Source organism: Caloenas nicobarica, chromosome 2, assembly GCF_036013445.1.
Source record: "Caloenas nicobarica isolate bCalNic1 chromosome 2, bCalNic1.hap1, whole genome shotgun sequence".
NCBI lineage: Eukaryota > Metazoa > Chordata > Aves > Columbiformes > Columbidae > Caloenas > Caloenas nicobarica.
The window spans coordinates 134,940,677-134,960,021 of record NC_088246.1 but is presented as its reverse complement, the minus strand read 5'-3'; positions in this window follow the sequence as shown (position 1 = coordinate 134,960,021).

The window sequence follows — 19,345 nt, the reverse complement described above, 5'->3', positions numbered from 1 at the left end:
TGCACGGCTACGAGGCATGTGGAAGGAGGCAGACCTGGTGTGGTGTCAGGGCAGGGGAACCAGAAAGCCGTCAGAGGAAAAGAAGATGAAAGTGGAAGGGAAAAGAAGCAAGTGGGTGATGATAGAATAATTCTGTTAAATAGGGAGAAGGCGAGAAGGATCAAAGGATCTCTTTTATTTGAATTTTATCCTCATTTCTGCTCGTTGCAGTTTCCGTCTTCTGCTGTATATTATTATCACCTCTATTATAAAACTTTCTGGTTGCTTGCAATTATCCCCCCTTTAATCTCCTGCTAGGCTCTTCTCGTTTGATCCAGCACAGTATGTGCATTCTTGCCATATGACTGATTGTGTGACTGCTGCATATATATGTAAAAAACTATATATTTTTTGGACCCATCGTGTCTCCAGTTCAAGTCTATAAAGCCTAGGCAAAGTTGCATGCCCTTCACAAAATCCTTTCTGCCTCCATTAGGGTGGATTCAGCTCCTAATAAAAATGTCCCAAATGCAAAACTCCTTCTAACATCTTTGTTTTATTTTTGCACGTAAGTTACAGTTATAATTTCATATAATAAAAGAACACAAGCTCCAGAGAGGGCACCTAATTATGCCCTTCATCGCAAGGCTAAGCTGAGTTCAAGGAGAAGAGACAAGGCTGTTACTGGCAGACTCTCAATTCTTTCTCCTAATTTCAACTTTAAAACAAACAAACAAGCAAAAAAACCCACCACCTCATCCTGCTGCTCTCTCCTACTGGCTTCTCCTGGGACCACAGCTTGTCCTGTCCCCTGTCCCTGCAAACCAAGCTTGATGTCAGGGCTGCGATATAACTGAAGAGGGCTGGGACCTGAGAGCAAGGAGAAGAGCCCTGAGATGACAGGGCAACAGGGCAGAGTCAGTCAGAAAGTCAATAGCAAAGATGCTCCTTCCCCAAAAGACAAGCCGCTGCTTCCTCTGGTGGGAAGCAGGAGGCAAAGCAGAGCTGCCCACCCAGCCTGGCCACGTCCCTCTGCAGAGGGCAGCTCCCCCTTTGCTCACAGCGCTGACACCAGGCAAGACCGGCCGAAGCCCTATTCTCTGTTTTCTCACTGGTCTTAGCTCATATCTTTTTAGCTGTGCTCCACCCTTTTGAGTGTATGAAACACAACGACCCTGCTTGGCAAGGAATTCTCACCTTCCTTCTTCAAAGGGAACACTGAAGGAACAGTCTGGATGGTCTGAAGTAGTCAACTGTATTCCTGAATGTTGTAAGGAGTGTCGAAAAAATACCAAAGCCCACATAATACTTAGCGGTTTGTAACGTGAATATTGTTATTTTTTTTTTATTTTAAAGGGAAAATGATGGAACATTTGTTCCTTACCTTTTTCACACAGCTCAAATAAGCTCAGAGGAAAAAAAGAGCCACAGGAGAGCACCTCAGCTGTGACTTTCTTCCTGGCCTGCACACATCTTCTGCACAGCAACACATCTTCCACAAAAATCAAGCTGTTGTTCTCCTTGGCTATAAAGAACATCTGCTTGTCATGTCCTCCAGACTATCAGCTCCCCTGTCAGATTAGTTTTCCATCATCCCTTCTACATCCACAGCTGCAAACTCATACCCATCACCAGCACCACCCTGTCTTCACTATCACCTTCCTTGTGGGACCACAGTTGTTTCTTATGTTGTTCTGCATTCAAATAAATCCCCCATCAATAACGCAAGATGCAGCACCTCATGTTCTAGTATTCTTAGATCACAACATGACCTTGAACATCACTGCACTGCCTCCTTCACAGACTAGACTGCAGAAACACACAGGTTTACTGAGTTAAAAGAGAGACCTCAAGATCTTGCTGCCTCGCATCCTTTGCATGCTCTACTCTCTGCAACACACTGGCATGTCTCAGGTGATGGAGCACAGCTTTCTTGTTCTCTTTTTAAAATCTCAAACAATGCTGAGTTTTATTGATGCCCCCTGTGCTCTGCCCTGGTGATTAATTACATTCCCCTCTCAGAAACATGCTTCTCTTGATATGTTGTTGGAGGTTCTAACATCAAGAGCAAAAAAATGGATCTTGCTAGGCAGAACTGAAAAGCTCTGTGATAAAACACCTTTTACAGCTGCAAGTATCAACACCCACTCATCACTTTGCCTTTTTCAACCTTCTCTTCAGTAAGGTGCATTAGTCAGGCTCCCAAAATAAGCACCTTCGGGGCTTATTGTCAGTTCTTGTGGTCCTTCTTTGAACTCAAGCCAGCCTGTGCCTTCCCAAAACATTAATAACTGTGGCAAAAAAATACATCTGATAAGAGTTCACAGAACATTAACATCAGCAAGCCAACAAATGGCCACCAAGTGCTGGAGAGTGTCACGTGCAGGGGATGGATATATAACAGACTGTGGAGACCCTTTAAGACCTCCAAAGGGCAGCTACCCCACCAGGGAGTGGGGATGGGCACAGCTGATGGGAATTGACTCATGGGGCTGGATGCCCAGCTCAGAGACTTCAAAGGCTTCCAGTCTGGGAGGGGATGAGGTTGTTTGCCTTGGTGATTCAGGTCTCTTATGATCAGCTTATGATCCTCCTCATGAGGGGAGGAGGAGGGGCAGGTGCTGATCTCTTCTGACAACTGATGATAAATTCCAAGGGAATGGCAGGAAGATGTGCCAGAGGAGGTTTAGGTTGGGTATTAAGAAGAGGTTCTTCACCCAGAGGGTGGTGGATGACTCTCAAGCCTGACAGAAGCTTCAAGAAGCAATTGGACAATGCCCTCAGGCACATGGTGTGAATTTTGGGGTTGTCATATGCTGGGACAGGAGTTGGACTCAATGAACCTTGTGGGTCCCTTCCAACTCAGGACATTCTATGATTCTATGAACTTGAAGAAAAAACATAATGGACTCTGTTGGTTTATGTTTGCTGGGTGGTGATATTCCAATTTCCTAAGCTTTAGAAGATAAAAAACATTTTGTACACATCACTACTGAACTAATAGTGGTAGCAGCTGTCTTACTAGGCTGGTAAGAGGTATAAAATGTGGTCAGTCTGCTAGTTCACAACATGAACAAGAAGTTGTGGATGGGTCGTGGGGCTGGAGCTAGAATATGTAGACCACTGATGAAATACGTGCACAAATGCACTCTTCGATGTGTTGATGGGTCTGACATTCACAGAGGGAAGACAGATGCACTAGAAGTAACTCCTGATGTGGCTCCCATGCGGTGTGGGCTCCGGGGCTCTCTGTTCAGGTTTCCTGTGTTAGCAGTGCAAAGCAGAAGGGCTCTCACAGGCTGTTCTGGCAGCTCAGGTTTCCTGGAGTGTCAGAACTTCATGGGCAGCCTCCTGCTGCCAGGACCCCACCTCTCTTTGGGTGAGCTGTGCTCCAATTCCCCATGCGTGGTGTTGATGTTTTCTCTTCCAATCTTAAGGTGTGATCTTGAGTCTGTGTGGTGTTTCATCAGGAATCAGGTTTCAGTAGCATATGTAAGGGCTTTTTTTCATAGCCTAAAGACTCAAGGCTGCGCTCAGTCTGTTCTGATGCTGTTTTCTCTCAGATGCCCACAGGCTATATTTCATCTAGAACGACTTCAGAACATTTCAGATATACAAAGGCTATCCACCATCTTCTCGGTAAACTGTATCTTAACCACCTGTCAAACTACATGGCAAGCTCTGGCGTGAAGTGAATCACTCACTGTGCCTAGTTAAATCTGCAAAGGGAGTACAGACAAACAGGGTGTAACTATCCAAAGTGGAAGCTGGCCAGAGCATAGGGCTGTGTCTCTTCCCTGTTACTCCAGGTTACATGGAATCATGAAATTATTTTGGTTGGAAAAGACCCTCAAGACCATGGAGTCCAACCATTAACCTAACACTGTCACTAAACCATGTCCCTAAGAACCTCATCTATGTGTCTTTTAAACACCTCCCGGGATGGTGACTCCACCACTTCTCTGGGCAGGCTACTCCAATGCCTGACTTCCAGGAGAAGGGGAGAGTGCGCTGGCAGCTGCAATCCCAGCATTTAGAAAGGAGACTCTGCAGTGTGTATTGTTCACGTGCTGACTTCAAACAGTGTTAGAGCACAGATACAAAGGCCAATGGGGAGAAGGAGGCATGTGGACTTCAGAGGAAACACTTGGTTACCACAACTCTTCATCCAGACAGACGGGAAGAATTATTGAATTCTCATTGTAGGGGTCACAACTGCAGGTATTGCTGGGAAATTCAGTGCAGTTGTCTTAAGGCATTGAGAAAGACAGTGAAATCAGAAAAGCAGTACCTCCAACTGAGGTACAGTCAGCAGTGAGGCTGTCCGAACAGGAACTGATATTCTAAATGACTTGTGACAGAAGACGCAAATACGGTTTTCACGTTGTGAAAGCTGCACTACTGAGGACTTCTCCTTCAATTTTGGGGTAACTCTTCCCTGCCGTTTGGTCTGTTTCAAACTAAACTGGCTTCTTGGAACTTCCAAATAGTGTCCTTCAACCTCAGCCCTTCTTCTGAGACTGCAGTTTAACTGAGCTGATGCAGAACTTGCAGCCGTGCTGATTTCCTTCTCTCACAACAAAACTGTTCTGCTTGTGCTGCAGATAACAAGAACTTGGTTACTGAAAGGGAAGGTCAACATCAGGGGAGAATCAAGCTGGAAGTGACATTTCTGCCTAGGAAAACGATGGTAGAGATTAATCCAGTTTATAATAGTCCTGTTTGGTAAATATTTGAACAATTTCTTCCCAGACCAAAATTTTAAAGAGTTGAGTCTGGTGTCCTTAGTCTGTATCAAAGTCCATAAATAAGAGGATGATTGTCAAATATAGTTTTACACTTGCTTTCAAACTTGCATCAAAATACTTCTTAGAGGATACTGCAACTATGAAGAAATTGGTAATTTTTTTCCTAGAAAAATGAAGACTTTGATCAGTGAATCAGTCATCTTAATTCAAACATGGCTTGCTGGAACACACTGGAAACAAGCCAGATCAGTTTGGTAGTAACCTGTTTGTGCCTAAGCCACATAAGACCTTCCTGGGATATGTAATCAGAGATACTTAATCCTTTTTCCTCTAGTGGGATGGTTCTTCTTGTCAAGATGTTTTTTCCCTTAATGCACTCTATTCTCTTGCCAGAGTGGAACATTGCAGTAGGAGACCTGTGACTGTGTTGAATGGGATGCAGATCCTGAGGCCTATAGAACAGAGGCACTAAAACTACCCATGAGTACACAGATCCACATGAAACAAAGCCAAAAAAGCCAAAATGAACTGTTTTGAATTGGAAAATGTCAAAACGAAACATTCCACATGAGAACATTTCTAAATATTTCATTGCGACAGGGGGAAGGGGAGCGGTCACATTTTTCAGTCTTTACCCTGAACTTGAGACAAAAACTGTTCTGATTTTCTTACTTGCTCAGCAAAACACCTGCGCCTTTCATTGAAGTCAGCTGAAGCTGAAGTTTCTATAAGGAATGATAACTACTACAGCAACAAAGCTCTACCCAGTGCTGGAGTGTGCAGCCAAGCAGTAGGGTGGAGGATGTTGTCTCTCCTGTACCATGCCCTGCTAGGAAGCGTCCTTCCCTCTTACAGACCTAGGACTGACTGCACATGTGCTTTCTTTGAACACTGGCGGAAGATGTAAAGGGGCAACCTACTGTGTTCCTGCTGGCCTGGTCTCACGGAGTGTCCACAGGGGAGCAAGACAGCAGCACTTAGGCTACCCGCTCTGCAGACTTGTTGCCTGGGAGGTGGAACACGTGCGGGGTTGAAGGATGTTCTCTGCTGAGACCACAGGGTGCTGTGGCTCACCCAAAGGGCTGGCAGGTTGTGTTCACCACCACAGGGCCCCTTCAAACTGGCACTGCTCAGACTGCAACAAGCGCAGAGCAGAACTCTTCCTTCACAAGAAACCTCCATGATGTAGAAAGGCTGTGTCTTGAACCAGACAGGAAACCTGGCTTGTTCAAACCAGCTGGGTCCCAGCACGGTGAAGGCCAGTGTGCACATAAAACATTTCTGAAGATATTCTAATCTTTCCCCAGCAGGTTAGAGCAGGCAGAGAATTCTGCCTTGTAAACCAAACAAACGATTATTCCTGAGGACAGGCCACCAGACGTTTTATGTCACCTAGTTTCTGATTTAAAAACAGACTTTTAAAAATCTGGCAAAGATGTATGGTGGCAACTTCTTTTATCTGTCCCTGTTAAAACCCAATTCAATTTGATGAATTAAATCTACATGGAAGGCAAAGTATGCTGTTAGAGGGCAAGTGATCATCCAGATTAACAGGATGTAGGTTAGATGTCCAAGGTCTCTATCTTGTGTGTTGAGGTAATCACAATTACTCTGAGAACACTTCTATTCCACTATTTGTGCCATGCATAGGAGTATAATTCACATCTCTGTGCAATTCTCTGGCAACTAAGCACCTCACAGCCACTCACTCACTCACTCCCAGTGGGATGGGGGAGAGAATCAAAAGGGTAGAAGTGAGAAAACTCCTGGGTTGAGATAAAGACAGTTTAATAGGTAAAGCAAAAGCTGCATGCACAAGCAAAGCAAAACAAGGAATTCATTCACCACTTTCCATGGGCAGGCAGGTGTTCAGCCATCTCCAGGAAAGCCGGGCTCCATCGTGTGTAACGGTGACTTGGGAAGATTTTCCCCCAGCTTTATATACTGAGCATGACATGATATAGTGTGGGATATCCCTGTGGTCAGCTGTCCTGGCTGTGTCCCTTACCAGCTTCTTGTGACCCTCAGCCCACTTGCTGGTGAGGTGGAGTGAAAAGCAAAAAAGGCCTTGGCTCTGTCTGAGCACTGCTCAGCAATAACTAAAACATTTCTGTGTTATCAACACTGACTCCAGCACAAATCAAAAACACAGCCCCGGAGTAGCTACTATGAAGAAAATTAACTCTACACCAGCCCAAACCAGCACAGTACTCCTTTAGCATCCTCTACACTTGTCAGTGACACTGCTGTGCACTGTAGTTCATCTCTTACCAGGTTCACATCTTCTCTTCTTGTCACTCCCCATAGACGTCACAAGAGTCCACAGAAACGGTTTGACAGTGTGGGCTTTCCCAGGGCCTGGTGGCTTGGGCTTGTAATGTAAAGGAGTGTTATTTCTGTAAAGGGCAGAAGGTACCGACTCAGGCTTGAAAGGCAAGAAGCAAGCAAATAAAAAAGATAAACTAAGGACAAGTTCTGTCACTTTGTTTCTTTCAATTCAGTGCCTAATACACTAATTTCACCACACAAAATACAAGCTGTGGCAGGAACTGAGAAAAAGGGGTGTTTTCTTTTAGTAGTGGTTTTCATGTGAAATTCCAAAGATGAAGTGCATTTTTAGTTACTTCTTAGCTTTAAAAATATGCTATAAAAATCTACTTTAATTTTCTGTAAGACTTAAATTCACATACAGACTGTTCTCTTATTTGATTATTGGAATTGTTTGGGGAAATGTAACCATTTTTCTGTATGCCACAGTTCTGAGGAAAGACTGAAATAAAAAGGGAAATACACGGTTATGTAGCTGTAGGCTTGTGTAGGTCGGAGGCTTTTGACACTTACAATGCCAAGCACAGAAAACCTTCCACTTAAGGGCAACATAAAAGCAGTGACAGCTCATTTCAGCACTGCAGATTTCTCTGGGTCAACCCAGGGTAGGATCAACAAACATTTCAGAAGAGGCTTCTCCTCCTCCATACTGATAAGGAAAACCTGTAACCTTTGAAAGCCAATTTACAAAACCACAACCACTGCGGTTGTTCAAGGATGCCATCCTCAGTGAAATGGTGCACAGCTGTGGCAGCTTCAAGGGAACTGGGAGCAAGCTCTGGCATCACTTTTGGTGAAAAAATGATTTCTCAAAGTCACTCTGCTCTTCTCTTTGTGCCCTCACAGTAAGTCTGTACTTCTAATTACTGCATTTAAGCACCCAGCTACCACCAAAAATTGAATACCTAAGTCCCAGAGGCACCTTTGGAAATTTCAGCCTCATAAAACAAAGGAGTATATGAGTTCAGCGAATTATCTGTGCAAGTTTGGATTAGCACATCCTGATTCCACACACATCCAACTTTATGCTGGAAATTGCTCTCCTTCTCTATATATAGCCTTTTCCTTAACATCTGTGTCTTTCCTCAGTGAAAAAAGACCTACCTTAAGTATGTAGCAGGTGAGCTTGTTATTTGATTTTAAAGGCTTACCAACTGCATAACCCACCTCCTCTTCTACAGACAGCTGTTTTGGAGTACAACAGGACTACTGCTCTGATGAAGCTCCAAGTCAGCAAGACATTTACTCCAGTGACAGCCCCTGTGACTTAAAACTCCCCAGATATTCACACAGCCGAACAGGAGGAGAGAGGAGCAAAACCTCAGAGATTTTAAAGCAGAGCTGCTTTAGGAGTGAGGACTTGGCATTTCCCATCTTGTTTTTAAGGAGGGCAGTTTTTAAGGAGGGCACATAGGTCCCCTTGTTCTGTTTCCAAGCTTAACTGGACTTCACCGTTTTCAGATGTGGCAACCTGTGAATCAGACAAATTAAGTGTTAAAAGGAGTTAACTGCACAGACAGCCTGCTTGCCTGAACAATCATCATCCAACCTTAAACGTGATCTTAACCCTGCGAAACTGGCAGTAATTGCTTTCAGTCTCAACTGACGTGAGGGCTTGGAATGAAGTACTGCCTGGCTTTTACCTGATTCTCTGCTCAGGCTGCCTGCTAAAAGGGCAGCACCAGACGAGGCCTTTACTTTCCTCTGGTCTTTTTTCCATTCCCTATTTCTGCTCTTATTATCACAAAGCCATATTCTCTAGCACTGAAGAAATGCACTTGTTACTACAAAATGACTGTGGTAAGTGGAAACTTTGCAAGTAACCTAAATAGGTGACCACAGACATTATTCAGGCAGAACACAGGGTGTTTGGGGAGGGAGGGAAGGGAAGCTGGAATTTATTTTGTTGTTTTACAACTGCTGTATCCCTAAGTTCAGTGAATGAATAGCTGAAGCAGCACGTCAAAGGAGGCAGGTTCCTGACATCTCTGTTCTCCTTCAAATTGATGTTGGTCTCTCACAGACAGATGCTGGCAGGCTTAGTGGCAATGTCTGACGTGCGAACACACCCAGCTGACACAACGCTGCCAGAGGAGAAGAAAACACAAATTTTATCCAGCTTCTTTCTCCCTTTACCTTGGAGCTCATATTTCACACCATAGAGGAAAAGCACATTTTTCTGATGAAGACTACTCCGATATATTTGGTGCAGCTGAAAAGTGACACAAACCCGCATTTTGTTACTTAAAATCACTATCCACTCAATAAAGAAACCAGGCAAGCAGATCCATGCACCCTACATGTTCTGCCAGCTTGAGATCCTCCTAACACAGAATCATAGAATCATTTCAGTTGGAAGAGACCCCCAGGATCATTGAGTCCAACCATAACCTAACCTAACTCTAGCGCTAAATCATGTCCCTAAAAACCTCGTCTAAATGCCCTTTAAACCCCTCCAGGGATGGTGACTCCACCACTTCCCTGGGCAGCCTGTTTCAATGCCTGACAACCCTTTCTGTGACGAATTTTTTCCTAATATCCAATCTGAACCTCCCCAGATGCAACTTGAGGCCATTTCCTCTTGTCCTTCACTTGTTACTTGGGAGAAGAGACCAACACCCTCCATGCTGCAACCTCCTTTCAGGGAGTTGTAGAGAGCAATAAGGTCTCCCCCTAGCCTCGTTTTCTCCAAGCTAAACAGCCACAGCTCCCTCAGCTGCTCCTCATAAGACTTGTGCTCCAGGCCCCTCACCAGCTTTGTCTGATTCTGTGTAGGGCCAGAATCACTACACAGTAAAGGCACAGAACAGCTAAGTACTTACTGAAGCTGAGACTTCTGGTAGCACTTCATACTAGTTACCTGATCATCAAAACCTGGCATCAACATTGTGAATCTATAGCCCTGAAACTTAATAAAAAGAAGATTCGTGTTGTATCCCAAGATCTCCTATCGCTTGCCCTGGCTGCTTCACCTCAACATTTGCTCCTCAGCCTTCCAGTTGAAAACGGGGAATTGCCTCTTTGATAAATCATTCCAGTTACGTCTATATTAGCAACCTGAACAGGTTCAGTGCCTGTCCTCTGACTCGAAGGGCCAGAGACTCTGCCCAGCCTGTCTCCATGTGGCAGCATTCTTCTTCTCTTCTAAAACAAGCCCCCATACAGTCTACTGGGAATGGTTTCTGGCTTGTGCCTGGGCATTGCCTGCCGAGTGCTGTCTGCATGGACCAAAACCATGCCGAGATGCATCCTATCAGCATGAACAGTGTCATAGCAGCAACCATTTCTGTTCTGTTTAGCTCATTATTTTTGTATCATAGTTATTACAATTAAAAAAGGGGAAGTGCTTTTCGTATTTTCTTACTAAAGAGAACAAAGTTAGGAAATACGAGTTCTTCGAAAACAGACCTACAGGCAAATGCGCAACAGTAAAGCAGAATATGGAGTGCCATGGGATCGCAATGAACAAATCCTTTCAAAAACACGCAACATCTCAATCTGCATTTTAGGAGTTTTTAGACCATGATTTTAGGAACAACTAAAAAAACCCCAAAGTAACCACGCCTGGCAGCCTAACTCTTATTTACTGGGAACTGTAAAATAAACTCTGGAGGCAACATTATGTTCTTAAAGAGTCACTGTCAAATTACAAGCAATTGAAAACACACTTGCATTTCAAAGCTATTTGTCTCCTGGTGTTGTATGTCACACAAACTGCAAAACAGATGCTATTAGCAATATTTTTTTTTCTTTTGCCTGGTGTGCTGGCAATCTTCAGGGCTATTTTGGTGGATCTTCTGCACAGCAACAGGAAGAAGAAAACATTTTTTAAAGTGTGATTGTAAAACCACAAAATACTGGTTTGGGAACTTGGCCATTTGTCCCTGAAGCTGCCCTTATTTCAAACCAAAAGTAAACCAACAAACATGCCTGAACTCTCTACATTCCCCACCCTTACCAGTCACTGTTTTCCCAGCTATACACAACCTTAAAGCGGTCTTAAAAAAAACTGGCACAGCTGGATGGGCTGCACTACTCTGTAAATAAAGAGGTTATTTCTTTTTGTATATCCAGAATCCTTAAACCCATTTCCTCATCTCTTTTCCATAAGACAAACGGAACACAGGAAGCTTCTGCTCGTCTAACTTCTGGCTTCGCCAGCGCCTGCTTCCCGGTCTGCTGAAGCACGTTGATCTCTGGTGGGACAAGCCATCCTCTGGCAGGGCCCAGCTGTCCTGTTCTCTCTCTGCCCTCCGGCAAGAGTCTCTCCAGCAAATCAATAATGTATTCCGGAGCCTGCCTTTCCCTGGGGAACGCAGGTTCCCTCCCTCCACCTGCGCAGCGGTCGAGGCCACCCGGCTCCCCACTCACAGGATGCTTTGGGTGGGAGGAAAAGAATTCAGCAGCCCCTGCCCAGCTCAGGGCAGGAGAAGGGCTGTGCTGGGGACTTGAGAGGCCCCTGACATCTCCTCGCCGCTCCTTGGGCACCGGGACACTGCTCGCAGTCTGCAGCACCTTCCCCGGTATCATAGGCAGGCTGAAGTGGAGAATCAGCCGTCCTGAGCAGATCTAAGTGGGAAGAGAGGTATTTTTGGATAAACATAATATCTCAAAGGAAATGAGTATTTTAGTCAAATACTGGGTTAAGAGCTGTTCCCTTGGCTTAGCCCCTTACACAATCGTGCGAGGATGTGGTCTTTAATTACATGTGATGTTCTAGGGTGGGTTCTCTTCCTGTGGGATTCTAGCATCATTTGGCGAGCAGAACAGCCAGTGACCACTTGGTGAGCACCTGGTCAATAATTTGATTTCTCCTCTGTTCTGTGTTTGTGTGTTTTTATATGCTGAATGCTGCCCCAGCTCTGGTCAGCACAGAGAATTAATTCATCATCCATGTTGCTCAGGGGCTCAGAAGGCACAGTAACTCACCAATATGAATGTATACGTTGTTACATGCATTTTAGAGGTGAGGAGCAAGTTTACCACGACCACTACTACTCTAGCGACAAGGGACTCAGGCTGTAGTTATAGGAAAGTTTCCTCACCACGGCACAAGCAACTGAAGATGTTCCCCCTCTCCTGGCCCCATCTCCAGCTGCCCAGTCCCACTCTGGCAGCACAGCTCGTGGCCTCCGTGGTAGCACTGATGCAATCATTCATGAGCTTGGCCTGTGAATCATCTGCACTGCGGGCCCGCAAGAGGTTGCATTAGTGCCTTCGGGGAGCTTGTAGCTGCTGCGCAGGGGCAGGGAAGTGTACGGGCAGACGTGACATGGGGGAAAAAAAAATCTAGCTTTGATATTGCAGGAAATGCTCATTTAACTAAACCTTGAGGCTGATAAAGAATATTATCAAGGGACACAGTACTTTGGATTCTCAGTCTGAGGTACCTCTAACTTTTGTTTCACTTGCTTTTTCAGAGTATTTAGCATTTTTTTGGCAGTTTCTTTACTGGGAGTGGAAGCTGGTGATCTCAGCTGTAGCTGTGACAGTGCAGGTTGGACATCCGAGCAATGGAGCACAAACCTCCCGGCCAGTGAACTGGACTTTAAGTTGCTGCCCAGCATGGTGTAGCAGTTGTGTCACCAGTTACAGACTGCAGTGCTGCCAAGTGGTGTTTAACTACCTTGGTCCTGAGACCATCCTGTCTCCCTCAGACCTCCACCCTAGACATGTTCCAGTTTTTGCAAAACTCAAACAAGAGCTGGCTGGACAACATCCCACTTCAGTGCCCAGCTACAACTCATCCCCACAGCACCATCCACCTCATGCACTGAGGCAGAGAGGCAACCTGTGGAAAAAAGCACATGATCGCACCACTGAAACCTGCAACACGATGAGTATATGCAGGAGGATAAATTGAGTCCTGCAGCATAATTTTGCAGGTTATATTAAAAGCAAAGAGAGGACACTCATCCCATCATCTGAATTAATGTATTAATATGTTACTGCATGATCATCAGCAGGCTTGATGAACACTGTTACTCCACAGCATGCCCTTCTGCCATGGATTAACCTCCATAAGTAGCAAACTGCCATCTTTTTTACAGATGAGCGGTGCAGGGACTTGATGGTTTCTCGCTGTTATTTGTTGACAGCAGAGGAATAGCAAACCATGGGTGCAGATCCATGTTTCCAGCCCAGCTGGTCTATCAGCAGGGGTCATCCCATTCTCCTCAGCTCTGCAGCAGCAGCCAGCCCCTCCACCATTCCGCTTCTATGCCCTGGCTTTGGGCAGGATTAGCAGGGGGCAGCACAAGGGATGAAAAGAGACAGAAGCAGCCCCACGCCTGTCAGTATGCAGGGAGAGACTGGACAATGCCCTCAGACACACGGTGTGGAGTTGTCATATGCAGGGACAGCAGTTGGACTTGATGATCCTTGTGGGTCCTTCCAACTCAGGACACTCTGTGGTTCTAAGTGGAGGGCTGCACAGCAGCACCCAGGTGGCAGCCGGCCCTGGGACCAGCTCGGCTGCGTGGTCAGTCAGCACCCTGAGCGGCAACGGGTCCTCCACATGTGGAAGAGGAATGAGTACTGATGAAAAGTAGCTTTGCTGCCTTTGCTCTTCTCAGTGAAACATTATGTTCCCCCCTTCGTCCCAGTGCGTTTCTTTCTCTTTGCCTTGCTCAGGAACCCCGTTCTATCTTCTGGCTTCACTGCCTCCCTGTGATAAAATACAAGGAATTTGTTCATTAAAGTCCCTTTGTTGAAATGTTTTGTTATTTGTTTGTACTTAATGAGCAGTATGAAAAGCGGGTTTTTAAAACCAAGGGTGGTGGGTTGTTCGGCTGGAGAGGCGTGTCAAGGTTATTGCAAAGTCACGACGACGACCACCTAGCAACAGAAGACACATGCGCAGGAGGGACGACCAGAGGGTATAAAAACTGAAAGAACCCGCCACGTGTTGCGCGCCACTGTTAAGGAGGGCCGCCCAGCGCTGTCTTTGCTTATTGCAGCCTGCTTCTATTTGGCAATAAAACTTTAATTGTTTAATTTAATTAGAGTCGAAATTTATTACAATTTGGTGCCGTGACTCGGATAAAGGAATTTTCAGTGGCAACTCCTATGAGGGGGGTGCCCCGCTTTCTCCTTCTAAGTGGCCCTTGCAGGAGCCTTCCACTGAATCCTTTACTGACGAACACTTTAAATTTGCAATAAGCAAAGTAAAGACCGGTAATTTCATTAATGAGCGGTAGTCTCATTAGTGAAGGACGTCCCGTAAACTTTGTGCATGAAGACCCGAGTGAAGACACAGGAAGCGTGAGTATAGGCCAGTTATCCACTCGGTTGGGGCTGGGATTCCTGAGATACAGAGACTGAGACGTCCAATTGCGGACGAAGCGAGTGCGGACCCTCCAGTAGTGCAGTTCTCGTAGCCCACGAGGGAGCGAGTCACGAACGAGGGGAGCGTTTGTGTGTGTGTGTGAGGGTATCTCAGAAGATGGGACAGAAGAAGAGCAGGCCTTCTGTTTCCATGAGGGGAGAGCCACAGGGAAAGCTGCCCTCAATTCCCCCAGATAGTCCGTTAGGATTAATGATTAAGTACTGGGAAGATTACCCTTCTAGACAGGGTAAGAACAAAACGAAAGTGATATATTATTGTATGGAAGTTTGGGGTGGTAAAGAGATTCGCAGAGATCATCTTTATTGGCCAGTTTTTGGGTCATTTGAAGACTGGGTTGGTCAGGCCCTGAACATTGATGTTAATTCAAAAGAACCATTCAGTCAGGAAGAAAGCGAATATGCACTACTATGGATAAGATCAGAAACTAGGACTAACTTATATCCGTTAAAAGAAAAGGGGGGTGACCTTGTGTATGGGGGGTGAAGTGTATGACCGCCAAAAAAAGAAAAAAAGGCGGCAAGTGGAGATTCCAATAACACCTCCACCTTATGTGCCACCACCACCACCTCCCGTACCAGTTCCCGATATACCCCCTTCAGCACCGATCCCAGAAAGTTCAGGAGATAATCAACCCACAGGACCAATCACCTGTAGTAAAGTAAAACAATCACAAAGTCAGCTTTACCCGCTGCGAGAAATCGCGATGGGAGGACCACAGGCTGGAATGGGATACGTGGCTGTTCCCCTTAATTCCGGAGATGTCAGGGACTTTAAAAAAGAAATGGGAAGCTTGTTAGAAGACCCATTAGGGGTAGCAGAGCGAGTTGACCAATTCTTGGGGCCCAATATCTATACGTGGGATGAACTGCAGTCAATAATAGGAATACTATTTACTGCAGAAGAGAGGGGGATGATTCGAAGGGCCGGTATGCAAATTTGGGACGCACAGCACCAGCAAGGTCCTGCAGCTGATATAAAATAGCCACTGCAAAGACCTGATTGGAACAATCAAGATCCAATACATAGGGGTCATATGGAGGATTTGCGAACTATAGTGGTCCAAGGTATTAGAGTCCGTTCCAAGAGGTCAAAATATTGGTAAAGTGTTTAGCGAATACCAAAAGAAAGAAGAAACACCCACGGAGTGGTTAGAGAGGCTCAGGAAAAGCTTACAATTATATTCAGGAGTAGATCCTAGTACCCCCGTGGGGGAAGCGTTATTAAAAACACAATTTGTAGCTAAGTCTTGGACAGATATTAGAAAGAAGCTAGAAAAATTGGAAGATTGGCAAAATCGGGGTTTAGATGAGCTACTGAGAGAAGCTCAGAAAGCGTACATTAGAAGGGAGGATGAGAGAGAGCGAAGAACCGCACGAATGATGGTTGCGGCAGTTAGAGAGGGTACAGCTCAGCAGGGGTGGAAACCTGCAAGATGGGGAGCACCCCCGAGGAAAGAGTTTAATCCAAAACCAGGAGATCCTAGTGATGGGGTTATAGTAAAACGAGGTGAACCAGTAGAATGTTTCTATTGTGGGAAGACGGGACATATAAAGCGAAATTGCAGAAAAAAGAAAGTGGATGAGAGAATGTTCAAAGCAGAATAGGGGTGTCAGAGGCTCTTCTTGCTGGGGACCCAAAAAGGAACAGAGCCCTTGATAAAATTAAAAGTGGGACCCCAGCAACAAGAAATTGAATTTCTCGTGGATTCTGGAACAGAACGTTCCACTATACAAACTCTACCTGAAAGATGTAAAATATCTTCCAATACGATGCAAGTAATTGGGGCAAAAGGGGAGCCATTTCAGGTCCCTGTTATAAAAGACGTAATCATTGAAACAGACACTAAGATGGGAGTGGGAGATTTGCTTTTAGTTTCTGAGGTCGAATATAATCTTTTGGGGAGAGATTTAATAATTGAATTAGGCATCAATTTAGAAGTAATAGGAGGAGAAATTCGAAAAAAACTATGCCCTCTCGGAGTAGAGGATGAGGATAAAATCAATCCTGAAGTGTGGTATACAGAAGATTCAGTTGGGAAATTAGACATAGCACCCTTTAAGGTAAAAATCTCTAGTCCAGATGTACCTATTCATGTAAAGCAATATCCAATATCTGAGGAAGGTCGAAGGGGACTAAAACCAGAAATAGAAAGATTATTAGAAAAAGGCTTACTTGAATCATGTATGTCTCCCTTTAATACCCCCATTTTACCTGTAAGGAAAAAGATGGGAAATGGAGGTTAGTACATGATCTAAGAGAGATAAATAAGAGGACAGTTAGCCGATTCCCTGTGGTGGCAAACCCACATACTCTTCTAAGTCGATTAGGTCCAAATGATCAGTGGTATAGTGTCATAGATTTAAAAGATGCTTTTTGGGCTTGCCTGCTTGATAAAGCAAGCCGGGACTATTTTGCCTTTGAGTGGGAAGATCCAGATACACATCGAAAACAACAATTACGATGGACTGTCCTACCCCAGGGGTTTACAGAATCACCTAACTTGTTTGGACAAGCTTTAGAACAAATCCTACAAGAATACGAACATAGCTCATAAGTGACATTAATACAATATGTAGATGATCTTTTATTGGCAGGACAAGATGAAGAAATAGTTAGACAAGAAAGTATCAAGTTATTAAATTTTCTTAGTCTACAGGGGCTTAAAGTATCAAGACCTAAACTAGAGATAAAAAACCCCAATTAACTAAATTAATGATAGAGACGAAAATGTGGTTAAAATGCCTACCCCTAGCATTATTAAACATAAGAACTCAGCCAAGGACAGATCTTGGAATTTCACCTTTTGAAATGTTGTATGGAATGCCATTTGATTTAGAAATGCCTCATGATCACCCAAAAATAAGTGATCTTAAGATGCAAAATTATTTAGTACAGTTATTAAAATGGAGAAAATATCTCTGGGAGAAAGGACTAGTGACACAACACCCGCCCTTAGATATGAAAATACATAATCTAGAGCCAGGAGATAAAGTGCTTATAAAAACATGGAAGGAAACATCACTAACCCCTCGATGGGAGGGACCCTATGTTGTCTTTCTTACTACAGAAACGGCTATCAGGACCGCCGAAAGGGGATGGACACACGCCAGCCGAGTTAAAGGCCCGGTCAAGACTGGTGCACGGACCGCGGAACCTACAGAAGATCCCTTAAAAATTAAATTATGAAGGCAGTAGATGAACTTATCAAATTGTATCATGCAAGTATAAAATAACAATAATCAGCCTGTTATCTGTGCATATCCCCTTTTTGCGAAGACTTTAGGGTCAAATGCATAAATACAAATTGTAATTGTTATTCTTTTGTATGTTTCAAATACATACTGTGCCATGAAGATTGACGGTTGCATTGTGCAGGAAGTATTTCCCCTAGAGGAAAATGTAATTGATGTTATGATAAGGAACAAAAGATCACAGACCAAATACTAAAACTTGAGGTACGCATGCTGCAGAACCACTATAAGGGGAGTACCGTCTCACTCTCCGATAATCAAAAACCATAACTGGGAAGCATATAAACAGAAGTGTAAAAAGTAAAAACACTCAGGGTCTCTTGAAGACTATTCTTGCTGTTGAGAAGATGGTTTACCCCGTGGCTTGAAGCAACCGAGTCGACGGGCGAGACAGAAGAATAAAAAGCAGTAGAGACAAAAACCTGAGTGGGATTACACCAAAGTGCTGGCCGAGCTACCACAATGTTAAGCAGCAAGCCCAAAAATTGACAGAAATTTAAAAAAAAAGGGAATAAGGGAAAGCCGAAAACAATGCAACCCAATCTGGTACACTTCTTTAACGTTACTATTGTTGCTAGGTTATGGAGAAACTGCACATAGACCATATAGATGGAGCTTAATAAGGTTTGAAGATCAGCAAATTATAGCCCAAGAAACTGTAGTGGGGAACCCCAGCTTTAAGGCAACACTGTGCCAACTGGTACCCGTAAACCCATGTTTAGACTACATAGATTTTTACTTTTGCCCTAGTTCTAACCCAGGAAAAAGATACTATAACCATCCTAGCTCGTACTACTGTACTACTGTACTGTACTACTTATTGGGGATGCGAAACGATAGCGTCAGGGTGGTCCCCAAGGGGAGGAAAAGATAAGTTTGTATCTGAAAGGGGACCCTATAAATGTGTTCCTCCTAAAAAGGATTGGAGCGGCGGGATTATATCACTTGGAAATTGCCAATATATATATTAATGTATCTAATCCTACAGATCCCGCCTGGTTATTAGGAAAAATGTGGGAAATAAGATACCGGGAACCTGGGAAAGAAAGAAAGAATATGAATCTCATCAAAGTTGGTATGAAGCCTGGTTCAAACAATCACCTTGGCTCACAACTCTTCTTTCTACCATAGCAGGACCATTGTTTCTTTTAACATTAGTTTTAATGTTTGGGCCGTGTATTTTTAATAAAGTAATAGCTGTTGTTAAGAGTAGGTTAGAGGCGGCACATTTATTATTGATTAAAGCCAAATGTGAACAATTGACGGGTCGAGATGATGCTGAGTTACTTGTTCTGAGTAGCCAAGAATTACAACGCTTTAATGAACAAATTAAGTAGAAAAAGAGGGGAGTTGTGATAAAATACAAGGAATTTGTTCATTCAAGTCCCTGTGTTGAAATGTTTTGTTATTTGTTTGTACTTAATGAGCAGTATGGAAAGCGGGTTTTTAAAACCAAGGGTGGTGGGTTGTTCGGCTGGAGAGGCGTGTCAAGGTTATTGCAAAGTCACGACCACGACCACCTAGCAACAGAAGACACATGCGCAGGAGGGACGACCAGAGGGTATAAAAACTGAAAAAACCCGCCACGTGTTGCCCGCCACTGTTAAGGAGGGGTGCCCAGCGCTGTCTTTGCTTATTGCAGCCTGCTTCTATTTGGCAATAAAACTTTTAATTGTTTAAGTTAATTAGAG